Genomic DNA, 25784 nt, shown 5'->3' with positions numbered 1-25784 from the left:
ACATATTTTCCCATCCAGACACATGGATAAACTATGAACTGAACGGTTTGTTTTTAATTTCTATACAACAAGTTATTAGGACATGGGATTGAAGTCATTATTAGAGAGCAAAAGGGGCCCTGACATGGCTTTCTTAGTGTAAAGAAGTCTCTGCCGATTGAACAAATAAATCCTAAATAATATGTCATATTATATGGTGCCCTGGAGAGGCTAAAAACTGTCTGCCTACCTGTTAAGTACATTCCATTCAGATCATTTAATCACGTAATGCTTCCTGTGTTCATTGCAAAGCATAAAGTTTGTGCATTTGCTATAGAACTATTTCACATGTTTGTGAACAATACATTAATCCCTTCCAAAACCCCTAAATTAAAATGCATACTGATACATTTAAGTGCCACTCTGATTCAGAAGATGTCTCCACAGAGATCTTTCTTCATTTGCCAGATCACAGTACCAAATTCTGGCAAGGCCAAATTTACTTTTCCTGTGTCTTAGATTGATAAGTTGCATGTACATATACTTTGGATATAGTAAAACCTGCTGTGCTACAAAACAACTTACCTGCAGTAGATCACGATAGCTATAGAAATGGACAAATCATCAGTATAGTGTAATCCTTCCAAGAGTTGTAAAAATAGGGTGGCAACCCCCATTGAAGAGCATAAAGTGTTAGTTGATTAGGTAGCTGTTAGGAAAGATTTTCTTTTTGCTTTTGCACCTTTCCCCTCCACAGATTCCAATTGGACCCCCAGTTTTTTGCTTCTTTTTGAACTCTGTCCTAACTTTTGGTGGTCCGTGAAGCTTCTGCTATACTTACTTTGCCTGCTCATTCATATGGGGAAACTGGGTAGTCCCGAAGACTCAGTACTGAGAGAGTCTCTCTTTTGGAATTCTTGTATTTTTACAATTGAACATACTTTGTATACTCATAACATTTTTCCTCATGGCTTTTTGGTTACTTTGACAATGTGCCTAAGGCAAGCTGGTGGCAGCTATGTGATTTTTACCGTTTTTTATATTTTTTCTGTGCACTTTTACGTTTACAATAAATGGCTGCTAAAGGTGGCTAGCACCCCAAAATGGCAGCACCACGAGATTTTTGCTTGTCTTGTACTTTGGCCATCTTGTCCTTTGGCCTTAGAATCACATGCTGTGCATATGGTCCGACATCCAGTGGTAACCGCGGAGTGTTGCATCTTGTCTTTTGAGAATCGAAAGAGGACGTCAACATGGGCGTGCCTGTAACACTATCCTTACGTGACGTGTAGTGTACCAAGATCCCTGACGCGTCGAGGTCCCTCAGATTGTTTTATTCCGCCCAGCATACGGGTCGCCTTGATGCGGAGCTCGTCAAATGCTTTGCTTATTGTCCCATCGACCTTTGGTTGAATAATTATATAATCTATCCATATCACCCTATCTGTCCCTTATTTCGATGGCTGTTAGACCTCCGCCGAAGACCTTCAAGAACTCGACGGACGGTGATCCAGTCGGCGCTGCCGACCACGTGGCCGGGCCTTCCGCCGGCCTATACAGTAGGGAGAGTGGGGGTCGGACAGGACATTTCTATACAAATTGAGAATGCCTTTCCCTTTCCTTCCTCTTTCCCCTTCGGTCTTCGTCACTCCACCCATCCTCAGCTATGAAGAGGACTCCATTTAGGTTTTGCCCTAATTGTAGGCGCAAATTCCCTTGGAAAGATGGGCACAGACGGTGTAACTGGTACTTGCCCCTTGATCACAAGGAAGAAGGATGCGCGGCTTGTAAGCTCCTCCATCCTAAGACATTCAAGGAGCGTAGAGTCAAGCGGTGGGCGGCCTACGGTATGTCAAAGGCAGAATTTTCTCCCGCTGCCGCAACCACCGAATGTGACGACAGCGAGAGTGACGATCATACCTCCGAACCGGAGGTTGTTGACCTTTCGACGGAACGCTCGCGTTCAGCATAGTCTGTCCCCGGCCCCGCTAGGCACAGCTTAGGCACTGCTATGGGGAAGTCTCACCCCGGCGACAAAGACTAACATGTACACAGCACAAAGCACACAACCCCAAGTCATTCTTCGGCCAGGCCGAAGACTTCAGCGCCAACGGGTACACCGGACTCTCTGGCGGCACCCGCCGATCGGCAGCCCTCTCTGCAGCCGCAAATGCGCCCAGCAACCTGGCCATCGAAAACAAAGGGCACTACCCCTAATATACCAGGTTCCGTCGAGACGCATCGCAAGAAGGCGTCCAGCGAAGATAGGGTTCCGGTTCCGCTGAAGTTGGCGGTCGCAGAAGATAAGGCCCTGACACCACTGAAAAAGGCAGCTGCTGAGGACAAGGACCCGGCACCGGCGAAGAGGACCTCCTTGCAATCGCATGCTGAAGCTATGCACCTCCCGACTGCGGAGGACGTCGCCGACAGTTTAGCTAGGATTGTTGCCGCCGATTCTCAGAAGCGGCAACCCGGGGATGTGCCGAGTCCCACGGAAAGGCCCAAGGATCTGCCGAGATCCAAGGATGGCCTAAGGGGGCTACAGGAACCCACCCATATGTCGAAAGAGAAGCACAGAGACGTCTCATCTCTGTCGGTACCTCAAGAGGAGTTCTGAGGGCGAAGAAGGGCTATTCTCCACGATGAGATGAAAATCTCGAAGATTTTCGACGGATGAACACGATCAGGACCCTTTTCTACCTCTAGACCATTCTAGGTCCTCGGTTTGGACTAGAGAAAAGTTTGAGAACTGTATGGAAAGGCTGGACAGGTTTGTTTCCTGTTCAGAACAACCTACACCAAGGAGGCTAAGGGATGAGAGCCCTGTGGACCCCAAAGCTACATTTCCAAGACTTTTTGATCCATCTTTAGAAGACGATATATACAATTAAGACTTAACTGAGGATGACCTTCCTGCTGACACTCAGGATGAGGAATTCACCAACCCTGAGGACATGCATGATCCCATAGAGGGCTGGAAAGAGAACCCAGATGTGGGTGACCCTCAACCATGGCAGTCCCCGGATCATCAAGACCCTGATGCCCCGTTTCTGGACTCTCACCAGTCCATTCCCACTAGGCAACAACCCTCGCCAGTGGATGACCAATTGACTTTAACGTAATGTTGCGTAAAGCAGCTGATCATTTTAAAGTTGCTACAGATGAAGCGGTCCCCGAAGCTGACTTTGTGGAGGACATCCTTAAGGAGAAACCGCCGGCCAGCCAGCCTATTCCTCTCCTCAATTCAATCAAAAAATATCTGGCGCCCTCCTTATCAACACCTGCTCTCACAAGAGGTGTCAACCCACGAATAGAAAAATGTTCACCCTTCTCCATCAGACCCTCTGTATATCGGAGGTCATTCCACTCCAGACTCCCTGTTGGTGACTACTACACAAAAGCAGGCACGGGTCCCTTTGTCAGCAGGCAAGGCACCCCCTGATAAGTAAGGTAAACGACTTTACGCCATTGGGAAAAGGATCACGGTCGCAGCAGCGTTCTCAATGTGCATTGCCAACAACACCTTGTTGGCCAGCTACGCCGATGCCCAGTGGACCTTACTACAGGAAGGCATACAGGAAGTTATGGAACCCCTACGCACTCGTCCCCTCACCACTGTCACTGAAGGCAGACGGGTGAACCAAAGCATTCTTAAGAATACTTTGGATTCTGCAGAAACGGCTGGTCGATCCCTTGCTCAGGGCACACTCCTAAACCCGTGGAAGAATCCAATCTGAAGGCGGTCGATGAGGCCATCGAGACCCCAAAAAAGGAGCATGACACCTTTAAAAACACTGGACCAGATTACACAAAGACCCTCTACAAGAAGAGGCTCTGGATCTAAACTGCTCTTTCGTGGCCAACGCATCCCTCAACAATACTAATCTGAATTGGAATTCTACACAGGGAAATAGCGGATACACCACCCCGTGTCCCCAAGGGGGTCAGCGCCGTGGCAAAGGAAGAGGCTGGAACTCTACCCCCAGAGACTCCCCTGCCTCAGGTTCGAAATGACCCAAAGATTCGGGTCCCCTCCCATGCCTCCACGGTCGGGGGCCGGCTAACATTGTTTCTTCAGACAAGGGAGGGAATAACTACAGACCAGTGGGTGCTAAAGACAGTGGTCCACGGGTGCTGTGTAGAGTTCAACCGGTCCCCAACATTCAGATCTCCACGAGCAAGACGACTGACACAGACCATCTTCGCATTCTTCTGCAGGAAGTCGAGACGCTACAGGAGAAAGCCATAGAAATCATACCTCTGTCACAGGTAAAAGAAGGTATTTATTCAGTGTACTTCCTTGTACCCAAAAAGGATCTAACCATGCGCCCTGTTTTAGATCTGCGCCCAGTGAACACATTTGTAAAGCCACAAAGTTCTGCATGGTCACACTGCAGGAAGTAGTTCCACTGCTATCACAGGGAGATTACATGGCAGCACTGGACATGAAGGATGCATACTTTCATCTTTCAATGTTGCCAGTGCACAGAAAATACCTCAGATTTATGATACAAGACAAGCATTATCAGTTCAAAGTACTACCCTTTGGCATAGCATCTGCACCAAGGGTATTTACAAAAGTAATAGCGGTGACAGTAGTACATCTGCACAGGCAATCCATCCCGATCTATCCTTACCTCGACGACTGGCTCATAACAGGTGACTCTTACAAAACATGTCTAGCAAATACCCAAAAGACGATAGATCTTTTATTCAGTCTGGGATTCTCTATCAACGAGAAAAAAATCTACCCTAGAGCTCAGTCAGGTCAAACAGTTCCTAGGGGCTCTAATTCGAACAAAGGACCACCATGTCTTTCCCTCCATCGAGTGGATCCAAAACATGTTGTTTCAGATCCCTCAGTATGTAGCCAGTCGAGAGATGACTGTACACAAAGCTAAGCGACTTTCAGGAATGATGGTGTCATGTATCTACTTGGTTCCTCACGCGCGCCTGCACCCAATTCAAGAGTGGCTCAACAGCCAGTGGTGTCAGGCCAGCGTACAGTGGGACGATCTAGTGGTTGTCTCGCCGGCCCTCGCTCTCTCGCTGCAGTTGTGGTCGAGGGACAACCTCTTGAAAGGGAAATACTTTACCACCCCCGCAGTGGAAGCCACTCTAACCACAGGCGCGTATATTACAGGATGGGGAGCTCACCTGCTTCAACACACAGCGCACAGAGTTTGGTCGTTAGACATGGCATCCAACCACATAAACCTGTTGGGACTGTTGGCAGTGTTCAAAGTACTGAAGGCTTTTCAGACACAACTGCAGGGGAAGACGTTCCTCATCCTCAGACAGCACCACGGCCATGTACTATCTGAACAAACAAGGGGGCACTCATTCTCCAGGGCTTTCCAAACTGTCCAGGACACTTGGAAGTGGGCTCTCAAATGCAACATGTTCCTGTTATCACATGTTCCAGGGGAACTCCATCTTCTGCAGACGTACTCGGCAGAGACTTTCCGTTGCCAAGGGGGTACGAATGGCGATTACACGGAGACATCGTCACCGTTTTCGCAGAATGGGGCTTCCCAGAGATAGATCTGTTCACAACTCTGGAGAACGCTCAATGCCAAGATTACACCTCCAGGTACCCCCAGAACCGTTCCAAAGTAAAACGGACTCTGGATAACATGGTCAGGGAAATTTGTCTACGCTCCCCCAGCCCCAACTCCACTTCTCAACAATATTGTCCACAAGATGCACCAGGAACCAGTCACGATGATACTGGTGGCCTCCATGTGGGCCCGCCAACCCTGGTTCGCTCATCTTATTGAGATGTCCCTATCTCCTCCAGTCAAACTGCTTTGCCTGTACAAGATGTTGTTGCAAGACAGAGGGGAGACGCTTCACCCATGGCCGCAGACCTTGAACTTCGAGGCCTGGCTCCTGAGGTCATAGAGTTTGGACACCTGCAACTCCCTCAGAGATGGATGGACATTCTCAGGGAATAAAGAAAATTGAACACCAGATACTGCTATTCCAGTAAATGTAAACGGTTTGTCATCTGGTGCAACTCGAAGAGCATTAACCCGATTAACTGCTCTCCCACACACATCGTTTTATACCTAACCCATTTACTTGACTCAGGCCTGGTCTTCAACTCCATAAAGGTGCACCTAGCTGCACTTTCAGCCTACACGACATCACAACAGAAAGTGTCATGGTGGAAGATGCCAGTTATTAAAGCTTTCATGGAGGGAGTGAAGAGAATGCACCCTCCCCTTTCTAACCCGGCTCTTGGGTGGGACCTAAACGTGGTGTTGACTAGGCTTATGGGGGCACCTTTCGAGCCCATGCACAAGGCAAGTCTTAAAGACCTCACCCTTAAGACTGTTTTTTGATAGCTATTACCTCCATCAGGAGGGTAAGTGAACTACAGGCGCTCTCAATGCTAGATACTTTTGTAACAGTCCACCAAGATAAGGTGGTTCTGCGCACACACCCTAGATTTGCTCCTAAATTAATTTCCAAGTTCCATGTGAACCAGTCAATAGAATTACCAACGTTCTTTCAGAATCATTCAAGCCTGGGAGAAAGAACCCTGCACACAGTGGATATACGCAGAGCTGTCATGTTCTACATGGAAAGAACTCGACTAATCAGTTTTCGTGATTCTAAGCAGATTAACAAACCTCAGAAGACTTGCATTACTTACCGTAAAAGCATTTCTGATGGTTGTATCTGCTTAAATTCACATGCACCCACCCTTCCTCCCAGCTCGGATGGAAGGAACATAGACGTCTTACTACTTTCTCTTTTCTGTACTCACTCACGATAGTCGTAAGGCTTCCTCATGGCAGGAAAAATACAATCGGAGGGACCTCGACACGTGAGGGATCTTGGGTACATTACACATCACGTAGGGATAGTGTTAAAGGCACTGTTGGGTGTCCTGACCCACGTTTGAGCTATCATGCTGCAACATTTGGTGCTGTGGGCTTAGAAAATCCAAGATGGCCAAAAAGCCCACAAGTGCGCCAGAATCCAGGAGAACCACGCAGTTTGTGCGCACACCAAAATGGTTACCTAACTTGCCACCCACCAGTGTAAAGAAAGATCTTTGTTAACAAAATCCACTGTTACTGATGCGAAAAAGTTGCTGAAATCGTGACTCATTGGACCACTTTAAAGATTCAACCCTTTTGTGGGGTTCCACATAACCATCTTACTGTAAGGAGCCCCATCAAAACAATGTTAAGCAAGGATTATTTACTACCATGTAAGAACCATTCCTGTTTAGAATGCATTAATCCAAGAAAGATCCCAAAATTGCATTCAGTACCAACAAAATCCTCAAGGCGGCGCTAGCGGTCTAAACTCTGACAGGAGAACTAAGTGCAGTTGCTGACAAAGGGATTTGACTCAGCTGACTTCAAAGGCTGCATTTTAATTAAAAATTAGCCACCTGCTGTTCCCAGAGGCCTGAAGCCTGGGAAACCCTCTCACCTCCAGAGATTCACACCAGGAGTTAGAATCTCACATGACCTCTTGATTGATAGAAGGCAGACTGGCTGGGAGCCTCCTGGAGACCACACAATAGGCTCTTGCAATTGAATAGGATATGTTGATTTTGACTGTTTCCTGTCAACAAAGGCCTGCCTGCCAGAAGACACATGTGACTGACCCACCCAAGTCTTGGAGGCGGACTCCAACACTCTGAGAACTGAATTGAAAGCAAAATATATATTTTACAGAAACACTGATAACTCTTTGTAATCAAATGACAGAAATGTATAACTTTGAGAGCCTTAATTTAAAAAATGTACCTTCAATTCAAGCCCAAACTCCAATTTGTGTGATGTTCTGGGGCAAAACCCTGCTATTTATGTATACTACAGACTCTGTGTTTAAGCTAGAGACATGTTAATTTACTGGAGTATGTATGGACAGGCCGTGTACATGTGTACAAATCTGGAGAAAAATCCGATGTTGCAAAACCACTAAAAAGCACAAAATATTGCCATTTCTGAATGCAAGCCCCCAGGAAGAGCAGAGTTTGAACAGGGGCTACCATCAGTAAATGCATAATGGGTGCATGTAATTTCAAACCACTGTGTATCTATGAAGTGTGCATTTTGATCAAATATAGATTTTGTGGGCAAACTGACCAGGGGAGGATCCTCTGACCCATAAAACCTACAGCATCACTCTGACTCACAGTTCCTTCCCCAATCATGGGAGCGGGGAGAATTGGGCCAATGGGCAGTTGAGAGAGGGGCTGGCTAGTGATGCTGCACACACACCCACTTTCAAAACACATAAAAGCAGACAGTCAGGACAGATGGGGACATTCAATTCCATTTGCTGCAACACGCTCTGCCGGACCACACAACATCCAGAAGATACTAGATTCAACACTTAGACTTTAAAACTCCAAAGAACTTGATTCAGAACTCAAAGCAAGGGCCTAAACCCACAAACTGAGAACTCTTCTCAGTGGGACTCAGCATCCAGCAAACCTAACAGCGATAGCAGCATCCAGGAGCCGTGCAGATCAGCGCTGGGTCCAGTGAAAGCTGTGCAGAAAGATCCAGAACCAGAGAGCTGACCCAGACCGCTGTGCGCAGAGACCGTCTGTGGCGAGTGAAGAAAACCTGACCAGATCCGTGGCGAGGCCCATTCTATTTCTAAATATATTGTGAGTACCTAGCAGAACTGTGCAGAACCAATCTCTTAGTTAGAATAATATAATTCAATCTATTTTAATCTAACCAGAACTGTCTCCTAACTGTCATCTGTCATTTGCAAAGCTGTCACCTGTCATTTCTAGTTGCTAGCTGTAACTTGTCACTTTGAACTTTTAAAATTTCAAATCTGAAAAACGACCTTTACCATATCGCTCATATCTCCGTGACCATTTGTCTTGGAGACTTAACTTTCCTCTGAAAGCTGGGAATCTTGGCTTCTCAACGAACCTAGAACCGCATTCCTACTCCCTATACTTTTGCCGCAATCGCGAAAAACGCACTCGCGAATTTGCCGCGATTTGCAAATTTCTCCACGTGTGAAAACAGCAGCTTTCATTTGCCAAAAATTCGTTTAACCTGCCAATCATTCCTAGAACATTGCTAAAGTAAGCCTGAACTAATTTAAACCAACTAATCCTCAACCTGAACCTCCAGAGGGAATTAGAATCATTTTAGCACATTTTCCAATATATCGCTATCACATATACGAGCATTTTGGGCCTGTGTTTCAAACTTCTGTAGTCTAAGCTTGCTGGGGTGAACTGAATTACATTTGATTGCATTTCTGAGAACTGTGTGCTTTCCTTCCATTTCCTTGCATTGCATAAAGGGGGGAGGGGATTGCCAGAGAAAAGTGATTACATTGTTTTATTGAAATCATATTGAGTATTTTCTGTATTGCATTTTCATTCAACATTACATCCATCTGAACTTATATAAAGCATTCTCTACCACCTTATTCTTCAGTTCCTATTCACAAGTGTGCTAGTGCGACTATCCATTATTGATTACTGCTCAGATTAAGTGTGATATCCAAGTATTAATTTATCATAAAGTGTGATATATATATATATATATATATATATAATTTAAATTCTCCAATAAACCTTTTAACTTGCAAAACAAAACTACTTCTTGGCTCAGTGGGATCAGGGGGATTCCAAGAGAGGGGTGTTATATAGGGGTAGTCATCCAGAACGCATGAACTGGACATAAAGATATATCAATAAGGGTTTGCATTCAGTATCCCAGACTAGGCATTGACTTAGCTGTAGTGTTGAATTGAATCCTCTTACAGCACGCCCATGTCGATGCCCCCTTTCGATTCTCGAAAGACCAGATGCAATACTCTGCGGTTACCACTGGATGTCGGACCATATGCACTGCATGTGAATCTAAGCAGATACAACCATCAGAAATGCTTTTACGGTAAGTAATGCATGTCATATGGTAACCCCTTTCCTAATGAAAGCTGTTGCTTTTGTGGGCAAGTAGGCTTTGTGTGTGAGCCAGGGGATAGGGATGGGACTGTCTGGTCTCAGTCAAGATCCTCTGACTGCCTACAATCTTTTGCTGGACGAATGTGATGACAAGTGATTGGACAACCCTGGGCTGTTTGAAAATTGCAGATCCATGCCATTGTTGGGCTTCGGCTAGCTCCCGCCCTGAATCTTGGATAAAAGGAGGGCACCTGCGGCTTTTTGACAGATCATTGTTTGGACCAAAACTTTGATGAAGAAGAACAGCATGATGACGACCCAAGGACAACCCCTGCAGCTGGCCAACATCGATTGCAATGATTGGCTCAGTGAAGCTCTGCTTCTCGGCCTGATCTCAGAAGATCTTTGTTAGTGCTTCGACCCTTGGACCGGTGGGAACAACCAGTCTCGATCCCTACTGCAGACCCAAGCATGGGAAGCCTGTGAAAGCGTCCTTGGACCACCTGGTGCACTGACCAGCTGACTTTAGTGCTACTGCGCTGCAGTAGTGTGTGTTCTGAGCAGAGCTTTGGGACTCGCATGAACTTCAGCTTTTGCCATAAGTTGTCTGTCTTCGCAGCTTCAGCCTTCTCATGACAAGGGGAGGTGAGCTGAGGCTGCTTCTGTGTTCACTGCTAGATCTCCTGAGGCTTGCCTGACCATGGTGAACTCTGCTGGAGCCATCCTTCCGCAATCCTGTGAGACGTCTAAAAGGGTCTGCACCACAGAGGTCTGCATCTTTTCTTCGTTTGGGGGTCTTCAAGAAGTTGCCTAGAACCATCTGAGAACTGAGACCAAATCCTGACACAAAGGGACCTCTGCACCCGCGACCCCTGTGCTCCCCTCACCCAAACAAGGACAGGGGATTGAAGTCTCAGTGAAATCTGGAAGACTTGCAGTTCATCTTTAAGAATCTGAGTCTGAGCGGGTCACCATACCTGTTTCTACCCCCTCACCCCCGGTCTGCCATAGGTTAACATTGGATGTCCATAAACTCCCACAGGCCTGCTCTTTGGTCATCAAACCTGGGAACCTTTTGTGCAGGATAGAGTGGATACTTGCCATGCCTTCCCTGGAGAAAACCTAGAGGAGCGTGTGACTTTTTCGGCACATGTCCGTGTACATCTTAGGGGTGGACATCATAAGACGGAGGGAACTAGGTTGTGATTATTCTCTATAATCTAACTTGTTTTCATCCATCGAATTTCTTACCTGTTTATTACTGGTATGTGTTATCTCTACAGGTGTGTGTGTGTATTTCTGGAGCTTGTGGATCTGCTTAGATCACATGCTCTGCGTAGTCCGACATCTAGCGGAAGTCGCAGAGTGTTTCAAAAACAAATCTTGTAACTCAAACGGATGTCGACAGGGCATGTTAGTAATACTATACCTAGTGTGATGAGTAGTGTACCCATGGTCCGTCACGCGGCGAGGTCCCTCAGATTTCTTTTTTCCGCCATCAAAGTCGTTCGCAAATGCAGAGTTCTCTTCCAGGCTGATGCCTTTAATTAGTTGAAAGTTACTTGTAGACTTTCTTTCCTTTTGGTTCACTTCTGCCGCACGGCCAACAGACTGCTCAACGGCTTTTGGCGTACAACCTCACCGTCGAAGACTGACTGATCGACCAGACGCGGCCTACACGGGCCTCTTCAAGCTTCGACCTATTACAGTACGGAAAGAGGGGGGAGGTTCTTCATACTGACCTCTTTAGAGAATGCATAGCCCGTCATCCCCTTTCCCTTTTTCTCACCAATCTGCCCTTTTAAAAAATAATCGACAAAACTCCCTTTAAATTTGGTCCTATTTGCCACCGAAAATTCCTGTAGAAGGACATGCACCAAGTGTGCAATTATTGTCTCCCGAGGGATCGCGCCGAAAATGCTTGCAAATTGTGTAAACCTTTTCGACCTAAAACCTAAAAAGATCGGCGCAGCAAACGCTGGGCCGCTCACCCCATGCAGGCTGAGGCCTCCATCGACGTGAAGGAAGACCAATGGCGCTGAATGCAGTGTGGAGAGCGAACAGCCCCTCCATGAAGCTGGGAGGTGCAAGTAAGGTTGTCGACCAGAGATCCAGTAGTAATACATCAGTGCCACCGTTCCTTTCTTCATGTCTGCGATCAAGTTTTATTACAATGTATGCTTGTGCCAACAAAGACTGAACCCTTGCTCCGGAAACAGAGCTGATATTCTTCTTCCTTGTGTACTTGCACCAGCTTTTCCATCGTTGCAATCCATGTCAGCTTTGTGATATGCTCTTTCCAGATTTGTGCACAGAAAATGACCAGTCGTGCTATTCTGCCCTTGCTACATGTTGCCAGTCCTTCTGCCAAGCAAGGTAGTGTGCTGTCCTGCCAGTTATTTACGGTTTCACTGCGCAATTTTCAGAGGTTTAGCGTGCTTAGGGCTTTTTGTGGCCATTTTGCTGGTTCTGGTGCCACCAGCATGCGGGGATGTTGCAGAGCCTAGTGGGTCAGTACATCCCGCAACGGCTATGTGCTTTTTTGAACTATGGTACTGGTAGTGCAACTGTTCAAATGTTACTGCTAGCAGTTCCTGGGCCATCACTGTTTTACCGAGCTCTCCTATCTCAATAACAGATCTGTCAGACTCTGCTTACATCCTCTCCTTGACCACAACTTTTTCCCACTCAGGTGCTCTTCCTTGTAGCTCAATCTTGGAGATGGGCAATGCAGTATAAAACACTGGACGCTCATCTGTCGGTGGGGCAGCTACAACATACTCGGTGGATGTTTCGTCTGGCTTGGACGCCACCATTTTGGCTGCCACATTGGTGGATGCGTTCCTTCTTGAGATTTAGTCAGTCCTGTGAGTTTGGGCAGTGTACTTGACGACCGCCACAACAGATGGCTGTGGTAACGCTACCATCAGAATCTCCAGTATAGCGCAGCCTGCTGCACTGGGGACCCGCCTGCCCTCCAAAACCCCCTTTGCTTCCAGTGGGAGAGACCGGCATGTACCGTTGTTGTAAAGTATGCTGAGTCGGAATATATCGTAATCTGATGCCATTGGGACGCTCTCAGCGCTTCGATGAGCGCGACAAGTTCTGCCGCTTGCGCAGAATAGTAGGTAGGCAAGCTTTTCATGACCGTATTGTACTCCCCTCCCTCAAGTCGTACTGCTCCTGCCCCTGTCTGTCCATCCTCCTGATCAATTGTGGACGACCCGTCAACAAAAAGTATCACACCCTCTGTTAATGCATGATGCTTTGCTTTGGGAGTGTCCTCCTCCCCCTCGTATGTGGCACAGTCGTGTGCCGTCAAGTCCTCTGCCGTAGGCATGTTTGTTGAAAAATGAAAGGTAGCCCAATTTACAGGGTACCCCTTTTATTATATGGGTAACCCTAATCACGCTCACACTAGATTAAAGGTCACCCCTCTAGGGAATTAAGACCAGGAGTCTTTATCTTGCAAGGATAACAAATTTAATCTGTACAAAAATGAGGATGGGGGTGCAAATAACACTGCCAGCATTCTTTCCCTCTTCCGTAGCTGGCTCCTCTTGACTGGTGCCAGGCAGGCAGCTTAAATACTCTTGACTTGGTCACTGGATACTGGAATAGTTCATCCAAAATTGTCTGTCTTCCCTTACAAGGGATGCTGCAGTCTTCCTTCTTGCATGGCCGGGTTTCAGTTTAGGAAGGACAGACTACTTGGCATATTGCTGCCTATGCAAGAATACATTGTAGTTCCTGTTTATCATAATTTTTCTATAATATATATATGACACATTTTCCCACCATGCTCTCCACACTTCAATCAATATACTCATATTTTTATCTGTCTAGTAATTCCCCATAAAACCTTATTTTCACATAATGTTGCATTGTGTGAATGAGCATATACACTCCCCTATTCTTAGTCTGCATGGGCTTTTGATGGACAGGAAACAGCTGGTCAGCGACTTCATGTGCTCTGCCAGAGCTAGCCTCGGTGACGCAACACTGCATGCTCTGCGATTCATTTTTAGTGCAGGCCACAGCACAAGCCACATTCCTTTTGGCACAGAGCCTACTGCTCTTTACCATGCGTTGAGAAAAACTAAATACAATTTTTAGCATTTTTTCAAATTCATTCAGCTAAGCAAATGGTATTTAAATATAAGATGTAAATAGCTGTCTTCATTTAGCACCTGGCCACATCTGTTTGTGATTATTTTTGCATGAAAAAAGCTTTCTCAGTGCTCTGGTGCTTGGAGAAGTCTTGCCTAATTGTAAAGTGCTTAGGGGCTGAAGTCTTGCCTAATTGTAAAGCGCTTGGGGCAGGTGCAGGAAGGTGCTAGCTCCTCCACAAAAAAAAGGTGGCAGGATTCACCGTTTTCATATGCAGATGACCTTTGTGTAGCCAGGGTGGACTTCGACCGTTCTAGAATAGCAAATGGAGAATGTTCTACATATGTTACTGAACACCCCTTTACGATTGTAGAGCTTTTCTCTATAGCAAAGACAGCGGCTGCTAATGCTTGTTCGCACGCAAACTGCCCTTGCATCACTGCATGCAGAGTACCACTATAATAGGCCAATGGCTTATGGCCCATAGTGCTCTTCTGTGTCAGCAGTGCTGTCGTAAGCTGACCATCAGAATGTGAAAACAAATAGAATTTCTGTGTATCATCCGGGGTGGCCAGTACTGGTGCTGAACTGATTACTTATTTGAAATTGTCTGATCATTTCTGCCGTCCACAATAACCTGTGGTCCTTTGTTTTTGGTGCTTCCTTAGGGCTTGCAGAAGTGGCCTGGTGTATGCAGCGTAATCGAGGATCCAGGTCCTACAGTAATTGCACAGGCCCAGAGACTTCTGCATCTCCTTAAATGAGGCAGGTCTTGGGATGGTGCGTACTGATGCTGCCCTATCGGGTAGTATCCTCTTCCTATTCACTGATATAAACTGCTCCAAATAAATTACTTACTACTGGCAATATTGCAATTTGGCCTCATTAACCTTGTACCCCTTACAAGGCAGTAATTGTAGCAGTACAACGGAGTCCCTTCGATAATGCTGTTCATTGTCACTACACACTAGCAGATCGTCCACTTACAAAATAATCGTGCTGGGCACCTGAATATTCTCTAAATCAGTGTGCAGTATTCTGTTAAATATGCTTGGGCTCCCACAGTACCCTTGAGGTAATCTAGTATGTTGAAACCTCATCTGTCCCTGCGTAAATGCCATAAGGTTCCTCGACTCTGGATGGAATGGAATCGAGAAAAATATATTTTTTAAATCTTCCACAGTGAAATATGTATCCTCCTTGGGGATGCTGCGTAAAATCGTTACAGGATTTGGAACCACTGCAAACTCTTTCTGTACCACATCATTTAGGGGCCGCAAGTATTGGATCATTCTCGAATTGCCCCCATTAATTTTTTAAGCAGGTATATCGCCATATTGCACGGGGCCGTAAATGGCACGATAATTCCCTGGTCCAGTAGAGCCTGTATGGTCTTTCTAGGCCTTCCTCGCCTCTCTTGACAGTGGATATTGTCTTATCCGGGGCAGCACCACACCTGGTTTTAGGGTTATACGCACAGGTGTTACATCCTTCAACAAACCTAAATCATGTGGATTTGTAGTCCACAATTGCAGGGGCATGTGCCGTAAATCTTCTTTGCAAAATTAGGATGGCATTTCTACTGCCATTAAGGGACACTGCACTGTATCATTGTCACAAGGGATGCACATTTCGAGTATTATTTCCCCCTCTTTGTCCATTGTCACCTCCTTTAGCTGTACTGTTGGGTCTACACAGAGCACTGTTTGCCACTCACACCTTTCTCTATGTATTCCTATTAGGACAAGCCTTCTGTCCGACACTACCAAACCCTGCAGTTCCAGTGATGGTATCATTCCTGCCACCACTGCGGGCGACACAGCTGGATGAAAAATTAAATCGGTGGGTACTCGCCAGCACTGCTTGGCAATATGGGGTACCTCCTTCACAAGCACCGTGCTACCATAAACATGTCTGGGTCTGTGGGACTCTGTGGACCACCACCTCCCTTGCCATTGTGTGGATTATCAACATCGCCCTCACAGCGCACATCCCAGGCGTAGAACATACTACTCCATGATCTGTAAAGGATATAGTCCTGTTTACCTTACTAAGCAGGTCCCTACCCAGTAAATTGTCTGGGGAACTCTCGGAATATAGTAGGGGCGCCTGTACTCCCACCTTCATGTCCAACGCCTCAGTGTACGGAACCTCAGAAATAGCCCCAGAGAACCCCTGCACATCAAGACATTTTCCAGATGGTGGAAAGTTGCCTTCCATAATAAACAATTAGTTGCACCAGAGTCCACCATGAATATGAATTGCTTGTTTTCTATCTCTGCCCCCACCAATGGTTTCTCTTCAGGGTGGATAGTCGTAGACAGTACCTGATACGCGAGTGCTCTGTGGGCTGTCCTAATCGGGATACATGCTCGTTCCTGGGAACAAGAAAGGGCTACCTCCCACTACTGTTGATCCCCTAAAGGGAGCGGCTGCCCCACCTGGTGCCCTGATTACCCTGCTGTTGCGCTTGTGTATGCCACGTTTGGCGAGTGATTAGAAGTTTGGTATTGTCCCCGAGGATACTCCTGGTACCCATAGCCCTGTTATAGTACCCTAATCCTTGAGGCCCTAGGGGCCTGTGGCCCTGCTGCTGCGGCCCATAATTATACCCCACTGCAGACCTGCTCCTGCATTTCCTTGTGAAATCCCCCCCACCTTAAACAATCCAACATGGAGACTGTCCGAACCCACCTCTCCTGGGTCCAAACCTCCCTCTTGCTCCTCGAAATACCCCTCTTCCTCGCTGCAGCCCTCTTTGCTGCCTCGGTGGGCCGGAGTACTGTTACCCCAATCCCCACTGTCCTTGTTCTCCTACCACCCAGAATGCCGCAATAGTGGCACTCACAATTTGCTGTGTAGTCTGTTCCCTCCACCTGTACCGGCGTTGCCAGGGTCACCTGAACTGCCACCTTTGCCAATTTTTTCTCTGCCAACTTTGCTTCAGCCCCCTGACGCCTTTGCGCTGTTTCCTTCTCTCACTCTTTAATGCTCTTGCAATGATGCACTATTCTCTGTATTTCCAGCCATCCCTTTGCCTCAGTACCCACAATCTTATTCAGTGCCTTCTGCACTTCTTCGGCAAACCCAGCTGTACGATAAAATAGAACAGTATTCATTGGTCCCACGGCCCCCCAGTCTCTGATCTCCATTTCTCTAACATTTTGAGAATAAATCCAGCTCTGTCCTCATCGTCCCCCATCGTAAGCTGCATTAAAGACTGTAAATCAGGAGTGTCTGGGAAGGCCCTCCATAATGTGTCCCATACCATGGCCTAATTCCATTGAATGATGTTCTATCATGCGCATCATCCCCCCCAGGGGTACTCCCGGGTATCCAGCCTTAACCCACACCTCCCCAGCCTGATCCTCAATTACTGCAATCAGTAAGCTCTTCAGTTTCTCTATTGCTAGGGCACCTCTACTGTTTGTTTTTCAAACTCATATATCCACTTAATCGCCCCCGCTGTATGTTGTGGGAGGGCATTAATTAAATTGTTATCCATTTGGGGCCAGGGCACATACTGTGTCCTCCCATGCCCCTTATGTATTAGAAGCATCTGCATTTTTGCTCTACTTCCCACACCCTTCTTCGTGTTTCCTCCTTCTTTTTACCACTGCCATTCCACCAGCCCTGTACCTTAACTTAACTTACCTCCTGCCCATATACCTGCTACTTAAGGTGGGGGGGTATTTTCAGCTGCCTCCTCACCCCTCCCTTCGTCTTCACTTAGGTATTCTGTGAACATGCCAGCATCCCCTCCCTCCACATTTTCTCCCAACACTGTATTCTCCTCCCCCAAGATAATCCATCGGCCTGAGCTCTTTTGTTTCTCGATCCCTACACGTTTTATGCCTTCACTGTCCATCTTCGGCAATATTTCCCCTGATTTCCACTCTCCCGATCCCTCATTTAGTGTACTTGTATCCCTTCCTGTTTCTGGGGATGTCTGTGACATGTGCAGTTCTGTTAGCAAACCTGTCAACCTATCCTGAAACTCCCTAGACCTGTACTCCATCGATGCTGGTACTTCAGGCGGATAGGTATATAGGGGTGGGGGGAGCCGTAGCCTGTGATGTTACTAACACTGGGGGGGGGGCTACTGCAGCATATGGGGTCCCCACCACAACAGGTACGTAACTCGGATTGGTATATCCTTCTGCAGGATATGCTGTTAAAGGATATAATCCCCTACTTCCTACCTGCGCCATACCTTCCCCTTCTCTCCTTCTGCACTTCTCACTTTTCTATCTCTGTGCCTCAGCTCCATTTCCTTGATCCTCTGTATCTTCGAACATACGTCAAAGATCGAGAATCTCTTTTCTGTATCTGCTTCCCATTGTATTTTGGTACTAAAAATGTGGACACAAAAGCTCTTGTTGTGCTAGCCCTGCCCTGGCCATGGGCAGGGCAACGCCCCCCTTAATCCCTACTGTCTCCACGATCCACCGCTGATACTTTCCACACTGCCACGATACAGTGGCAGGGCCTTATACATGTGCTCTATTGGTGATCCTCCCTCCAAACTAATGACGTCTATTCCTTAACCAGCCCTGCAAAGCCCCTCTAATGTGCCGCTCACGCTGTGGCTTGCTTATAACAAAAACAAAAGTATCAACCCTCACCCTTCTCTCTCACCCTTCCATACGCACAAACGCTGCTCCAAGAGATCGGGCATCACCACACTACACCGCGACTCACACAATTACCGGCCCCTCTTTAACACACAAAACACAACTACCGTAAACTAAACCAACACACTACACTAACAACCGCTACTTGTTTCTGGCATACTACATATGAGACCACTGCTTTGTACTTCCGTAGACCTCCTTTAAATATTATTCTGCCTAGTTGGTACCGCCTTCCCTCCGAGGAGGGTATCCCTGCCTTACCTTTGCCTTACCCTATAATGCCGTACCATATTACTTTACTAAACCACTCAATCACTAATACAAATGTTATCAACAATAACCCTACCCTCATCTGTGTCACATCATTGACCTCGTTCTCCTCGTGCTCACACCTCACACTTCCCCATGCATCTGTCTCCTACTTGTTATCACTTATAAGAGTCTACTCACGTGTGTGCTCACCCGAACTCTCGGTCACAGGGTTACACCGGCCACACTCTACTCAAAGCCGCGCCCCGCTTCAAAGATCAGAGGGGACTTTTCTGTAAATGGCTCCTACTAGACCACTCTGAACATGTGTTTTTCAGGGCTGGTCGCTGTAGGTGGGCGTGGCTCCTTCTGGAGAGGCAGCCTGGAAGCCTCTGTAGGTACAGGGCCGCTGGGATCACGTCGGGGTCACCAGTTGAAATTAAACCCCTAAACGCTCCCACCAGAGAGAAAACCCGCTAGCGAAGGGAGACCCAAGTCGATCTTGTAAGGATAACAAGTTTAATCTCATGTGCAGATGAGAGCAACAGCAAAAAATTCTGCTGCCAAGAACGTTCTGCCAAAAAGAGGTACAAGCAGAAACATTTAAAGCAAACCATCATCATAAATGACACAATATATATGGTGACAACCCATGCAGCTGATTGGATGGACCCTATACAGGTGCTGCCTTTATCCATATGGGATGGCAGTTTATTGGACCGAGCCCAGTTTGTCCGTCTTCCATCATGTGAGCGCTGCGGGGCTCATCTTCTCACGTTGAAGGTTAGACAACAAACAAATTGTACTCCTACTATACAGCTTGTTTATCACTCATACTGTGCACTTGACAAGCCTCAAAACACACACACACTAGGTATCAAGGCACTCTTACCTTCACCTGCACATTTCACTCTCCCTCTCTGCCATCTGGCTCCAAGGTCTCCACCCTTATTTTGAACTATAATTTATCCCTCCCAGCATCTTGAAATACAAATCACACGATTGTCGCTGTAACGATACATCCTGTCCCTCTTTGAGCATTTCAGGACTTGTTAATTTGAGGTTGATGGTCAAAGTGCACCTGGTGTCATGGAATTCGGGGATCTTAGGGTTTAGTCAGTTGTATGGGCTATAACTCGTGGTCAATCGGGAATGGAACGGGTCATGCTTTGGCCAAAGTAAAATAACATGCGCACCAGGCTCCAGCCTCTGATCGCGTCCTTGTAGGGCACATTCTTCTTGGGTGAAAGGCACATCTTTCAAGAACAATGGACACAGTGTGGCGAGTGGGGGTGCAAACTGTCCTCATGGGAGCTTGGGTATAATTGCAGATTTCAGTTGCCTCGTGGATTTGGGCCTAGTGCATGCAATGCCGCCTTTACCGTGATTACCACGCAAGCCTTCTCTTCTACCGAGGAATATTAATATCTATGCAAAAATAGCGATGCCGTCTGCACCTTGGTCCACACCATGTGAATACTTTATAATTGATGTTAGCAGGGAGTCCTGCTGGACGGGAAAACGTCCCTTTCACTGACCCCATTGCCCCCTGGTGGATTATAGTGCCTCAAATGCATCTCGCCTTACTTTAAAGTGCCTAGGAGGGTTTGGGGGGGGGGGGCTTCCCCCTTCCCAACACCAGGGAAGTCAATACATTCGGGACCAGTACTATGATATCCAGTCGCCTGACCACCAAGATCAGCCTGTAGCAGATTCACCTGTAGATAATCTGCATCAATACAACGAACTGCTGCTGAAGGCTGCCCAACATTTCAGTATTGACACCCAAGAGGCACAATGAGACAAAGACTTTGTGGAGGACGTATTGTCTTACTTACGCCTAACCTCACAAAGGTGTTTAACCCTAGAATTGAAAACGGATTCGGGCCAGGGCCCACAGACCCACCTGTATATTAGGGGTATGCTCAAAACTGACTCACTTGTCATCACCACTACTAGGAAGAGGGCTGGCACTCCTCTGGCATCGGCTGATGCCCCGTCAGACAAAGAAAGTAAAAAAAATCTACACTTTAGACGGATGTTCGCATCCTCAGCAGCATATTGGGCTAGAATTGCAAATAATTCAACCCGGATAGCTAGTTATGGCTGCCATCAGTGGAATGTGTTAGAACACCTGGTTGCATCGGTTCCAGTACCCCTAAAATCGCAACTACTAAGCACCATCTCGGAGGGCAAGCAGTTATCTAACTGCATCCTTAAAAACAGCGTTGATGCAGCAGACCATGCAGGCCGCATCATTGCAGAGGGCACACTTATCAAGCACCATGCCTGGCTTAGACAGTCTGGTTTTAACATGCCGGTGGATCCTAATGTCCTCTTAGGCAAGGCCGTCAAAGATGCCCTCAAAAGCGCGAAGGAAGAGTATGATACTGTGAAGTCATCATTTTCAACAAGTTTATTCGTATTTGCATAAAAAAAAACAATCCATAAAACCATTACAAAATACATTCAATTATGACTGGAGGGCACGCTGCTGGGTGGGTACAAGTGTGTGCAATTTATCCCCCCAGCTGTTTCCCGATATGAGCCAACCATGGGATCTTAGCACCCGGGTCCTTGACTATCGAGAAGATAATCAGTTCATGGGTGAGTGTCGCTCTGCCATTGCCCTATACCCTGAGCCAATGTAGCACTGGCTGCATGGAAATCATATCACTGATTGGTGTCCAGCCCAATTCCATCAGGGCTCCTGAATTGGCAGCAGAACCAACATATTTTTCATGAATTGGTTCTCCAGGGTCTGGATCGCATTAACACCAGAATAACCCCATCCCAAATTTGGCTACCGTAGCTGCTTTACCCTCGTACAGCTGGAGCAAGGGGGCTATCGGTTTTGCTGTGAACAAAGACATTGGGCCTCATTCCGAGTAGGGCGGTAAGGGTTAACGGTCACCGGTAACGAGACCGGTGCCGTTAAACCCTTACCGCCCTACTACGAGTTCCCTTTGTGAGTCCTTCCTTAACGCCTGCTTTTAGCAGGCATTAAGGACGGGACCCGCAAAGGGACTTTAGTGCTAATAACAGTACTGTAATTTACGGGACCGTTATTAGCGCCTTCCCCATTCCCATTGAGCCCTATGGGGGCTCGAATGGGGAGGGCCCTGGTGGATGGGGAATTACCGGTCCCTCCAACCTTGGAATGGGCCAGTAATTACTCCATTCACCAGGGCGGAGTCGAACGATTTTGGAGGCAGCCATGCCGCAAATAGCGGCGTGGTTACCTCCAAAGTCGGAATGAGGCCCATTACCCTAGAGACTCTTCCCAGGGCCTGCTTGAACTGCAGGGCTTTGTTTAACATGGGCCGTGGTGCCCATGTTGGTAGAGAACCTGACGCCCAAATCATTAAAGTGGTCCGCCCTGGGAATAACACTGCTCCTACAATATATGGCCCTGAAGTTGATCCTTCATCTCCCCTTCCAGCAGGACATCACTGACGACTTGGCTGCATTTACCACCAAGTCCAGGCCCTCCATGAAGGTGGCATTTTCCGTTATAAGAGCCTGCAAAGCCCTTGGAGTATGGGCCTTCAGAACAGAATCTTCCGCATACACCAGCACTGGTAGGAGCTGGCCGCCCAACTTTGGGACAGCACTAGACGACCCTAAGAAATGTTTATAAGGACCATTTATATATAAACAGAATAGGAGGGGCGTCAGCACAAAGCCATGGCACACCCCCAATTTGACTTTGAAGGAGCTTGTGCAACATCCACCAACACCGCTCCACACACAGGCTTGAGTGTTGCCATGCAACCTCGCCACAAGGTCCTCTAGTGCCCCTGGGCAATCCATGGACGTCAACATGTCCCACAGTTTTACACGGTTGACCAGATAGTGAATTAGCCAGTACCAGGTAGAGATTAAGTGTCTGTTCAGCTGTGCCTAGCCCTGAATCCTAGTTGGCCTGGGGGAGAACACCACTACTCACAACCCAGTCCTCCAGTCGGGCCAATATAGCCCTACCCAATATTTTAAAGATTGAACCCAAAAGTGAATTGAGTCTATATGAGGCAGGTGAGGCCCCAGATCCCTTCTTATAGGCTGGATTCACCCCCCCCCCCCCCTGCACATGTAGCGTTAAACCCTTGGGTGAGCACTGGTGGGCAAAGGTCTGGCTCCATAACAAATAGGTCGGCTGGGATATTATCCGGACCCAGCGCTCGATTAAATCGCTCACAGCCAATGGCCGCCTTTATTTCCTCCACTGAGAACACAATGCTATCCTTGGTGCCATCTCCTCACTGCATACTTCTTTCTACATGTGCATCTCCCACCGCCCTACTCCCCGCACTGTAGAGTGAGGATAAATGTTCCAGTCTACCTTGTCTGAAACATAATTGATCGGGGTCTACATAGATTTATACTAAGGGCCCTTCTGGGCAATTTCCCAGAATCATTTTGAATCATTCTCCCTTGCAGCTACCACCCAGGCTTCCCATGCGTCTTCCTTTATTTCTGTTTATGCACTGTTACTGCTCAGAACTTCCAGTAAGTTCTTCCTGGCTTTGGCACAGACAGGATCCAACCAACCCCCTGTACTCTTTCCTCCTTGTTTACCTGGAGGGCATGAGAACACCCAAGAGAGCTGCATCAGCATACTTACGAACTCCTCCAGTATGTCCCTGCTCTCCAGGTACCCCGACAGCAAAGTATCAAGTTCATGCGAGCTTGACCTTGCTGCCCTTTTTCAGTACTTCCTTCTTCCTGTCATCCCTCCATTTGATCCTACGTCTTGAGCTCTTAAGTCCCTCGGCCAACAAACCAACAAACCTTATGTCCAACAGGGTTCCTCAAACTCCAGGAGGTTTGGGGGACAGGGAACGCAATGCCTTCCGGAAACTATTGGGGTGGACAGTCTTCAACATGGGGCCGCTCACAGGGACAATCTTTCTCTAATAATTTTCAAAGAGGACATAGAAGATCGAGAGTAAGAGGCAGAACCGCACCTGGAAGAGGCTCCATCCCTCCCAAGCAATGACTCACCGCTACAGGTCCCCTCCTATGCCACTCCAGTAGGAGATTGCATCTCACACTTCAACCACACACTGGAGGGGATAGCGTTGGGCAGGTGAGTGTTGTCCACAGTAGCAGGTGGGTATTGCATCGAACTTTTGAAAAAAACACCCAACCGCCCGCCAAGAGACGGAAAGATGACCCCAGGAGAGCGGCGCATACTTTTGAAAGAAGTAAAGACCCTGCTGGAAAATGACACCATAGGTATTGTCCCAGCAAATTGGGTAAACGAGGGTATTCATTCAGCATACTTCCTTGCCATGGAAAGACCTGCCATTGCCCCTATTACTATATCTGCGCCTTGCCAACAAATGTCAAACCTCAAAGGTTTCGCATGACCAGGCTTTAAGAGGTAATGCCCCTCTTAAAACGGGGGGGGGGGAGATTACATGGCAACATTGTATATGAAAGATGCATACTTTCATATTTCAATGCTCCCAGCGCACAGAAAATACCAGCAATTCAAAATAGTGGGAATTCACTACCAGTTCAGAGTGCTCCCCTTTGGCATCGCCTCAGCCCCAAGGGTATTCACAAAGGTGCTCAAAGTAGTGGCAGCACCCACCCGCAGAGTCAATCCCAGTTTACCCTTACCTGGACAACTGGCTAATCACTGGGGAGTCGCCTCAAATTTGCTTATAAGAACGATAAACCTTCTTTTCCATTTGGGTATCTCCATCAATGAGAAAAAATCAAGTCTAGTTCCCAGCCAAATAAAACAATTTCTGGGAGCCATTTTAAAAATAAGAGGAACTGGCTTCCCCGTCAAACTAGAGAGTAGAAAACATGTTTCAAGTGCTTCATTAGAAGGTTGTTCGCCAGATAACTGAACGCAAAACAATGCGCCTGTTCGGAATGATGGCCTCATGCATTCACTTGGTTCCACACGCACGCCTGCGCCCAATGCAGGAGTGCTTAGCGAAACAATGGTCTCCTGCAAGCGGTCAGTGGGATGATGTAGTAGTGGTTGTTTCGCTGGTACAGTCTTTTAGCTGGCATTCCAGGGACAACCTGCTAAAAGGAAAACCCTTTTGCATTCCACCAACACAAGCAAGCCTACGTACAGAAGTCTCACTCACCGGATTGGGAAGGGAGGGAGGCTTAATTCCTCTACCACACAGCCCAGGACCAGTGGACATGCGTTACAGCCCAAAAACTCATCAATCTCCCAGAACTTCTGGCAATTCTCAAGGCTCTTCAAACCTTTCCGCAACATCTTTCAGATCAGTGCAAGTCCTCACATACAGCACCACTGCCATGTTCTACATAAACGAGCAAGGAGGCAGACACTCCAAGTCTTTCCAAGGTATCCCAAAAAATATGGAAGTGGGCACTCAAGCGGAACATGTTTCTAACCTCAACACGTTCCAGGGGAACTCAATGCTCTGGCAGATACCCAATACCAGAAGAACACGAGTGGCAACTCAACAGGGAAATCTTCTCCCAATGGGGTCATCCCCCATTAGACTTGTTCGCCACAAGCCTAAACGTGCAATGCCCTGATTTTGCATCCAGGTTTCCTCAACCAGGGTCCAAGGGGGAACACCCTGTGGATTAACTGGTCAGGTAAATGTGCTTTTCCTCCAATACCACTCCTCAGCCGGATAGTGCACAAGATGCACCAGGAACAAGCTGCTGTAATCCTGCTCCTATGTGGATGAGAAGACCTTGGTTTCCACATCTGCTCAAACTGGCGATGTGCAACCCGATCGAGCTCCCGTGCCCTTACAACATGCTAACACAGCATCTCAATCCCCTTGTCCATATTCTATGAACTTGGCAGCCTGGCTCCTGAAGTCATAGAGTTCAGCCACTTAAATCTTCCACAACGTGTATGGATATCCTAAAGGAGACACAGAAACCAG

At 47.4% G+C, this 25784-nt stretch overlaps 1 protein-coding gene across 1 annotated transcript in view; it reads left to right on the top strand.

Moving 5' to 3' along the window:
* The window catches only part of NEDD1 (NEDD1 gamma-tubulin ring complex targeting factor), a 551712-nt gene that overhangs the window by 269097 nt on the left and 256831 nt on the right, over nt 1-25784 (top strand). The window lies entirely within an intron of this gene.

This window comes from Ambystoma mexicanum, chromosome 12 (genome assembly GCF_040938575.1).
Source record: "Ambystoma mexicanum isolate Mex_15411 chromosome 12, UKY_AmexF1_1, whole genome shotgun sequence".
Classification (NCBI taxonomy): Eukaryota; Metazoa; Chordata; class Amphibia; order Caudata; family Ambystomatidae; genus Ambystoma; species Ambystoma mexicanum.
This window is presented reverse-complemented; position numbering and strand designations above follow the sequence as displayed.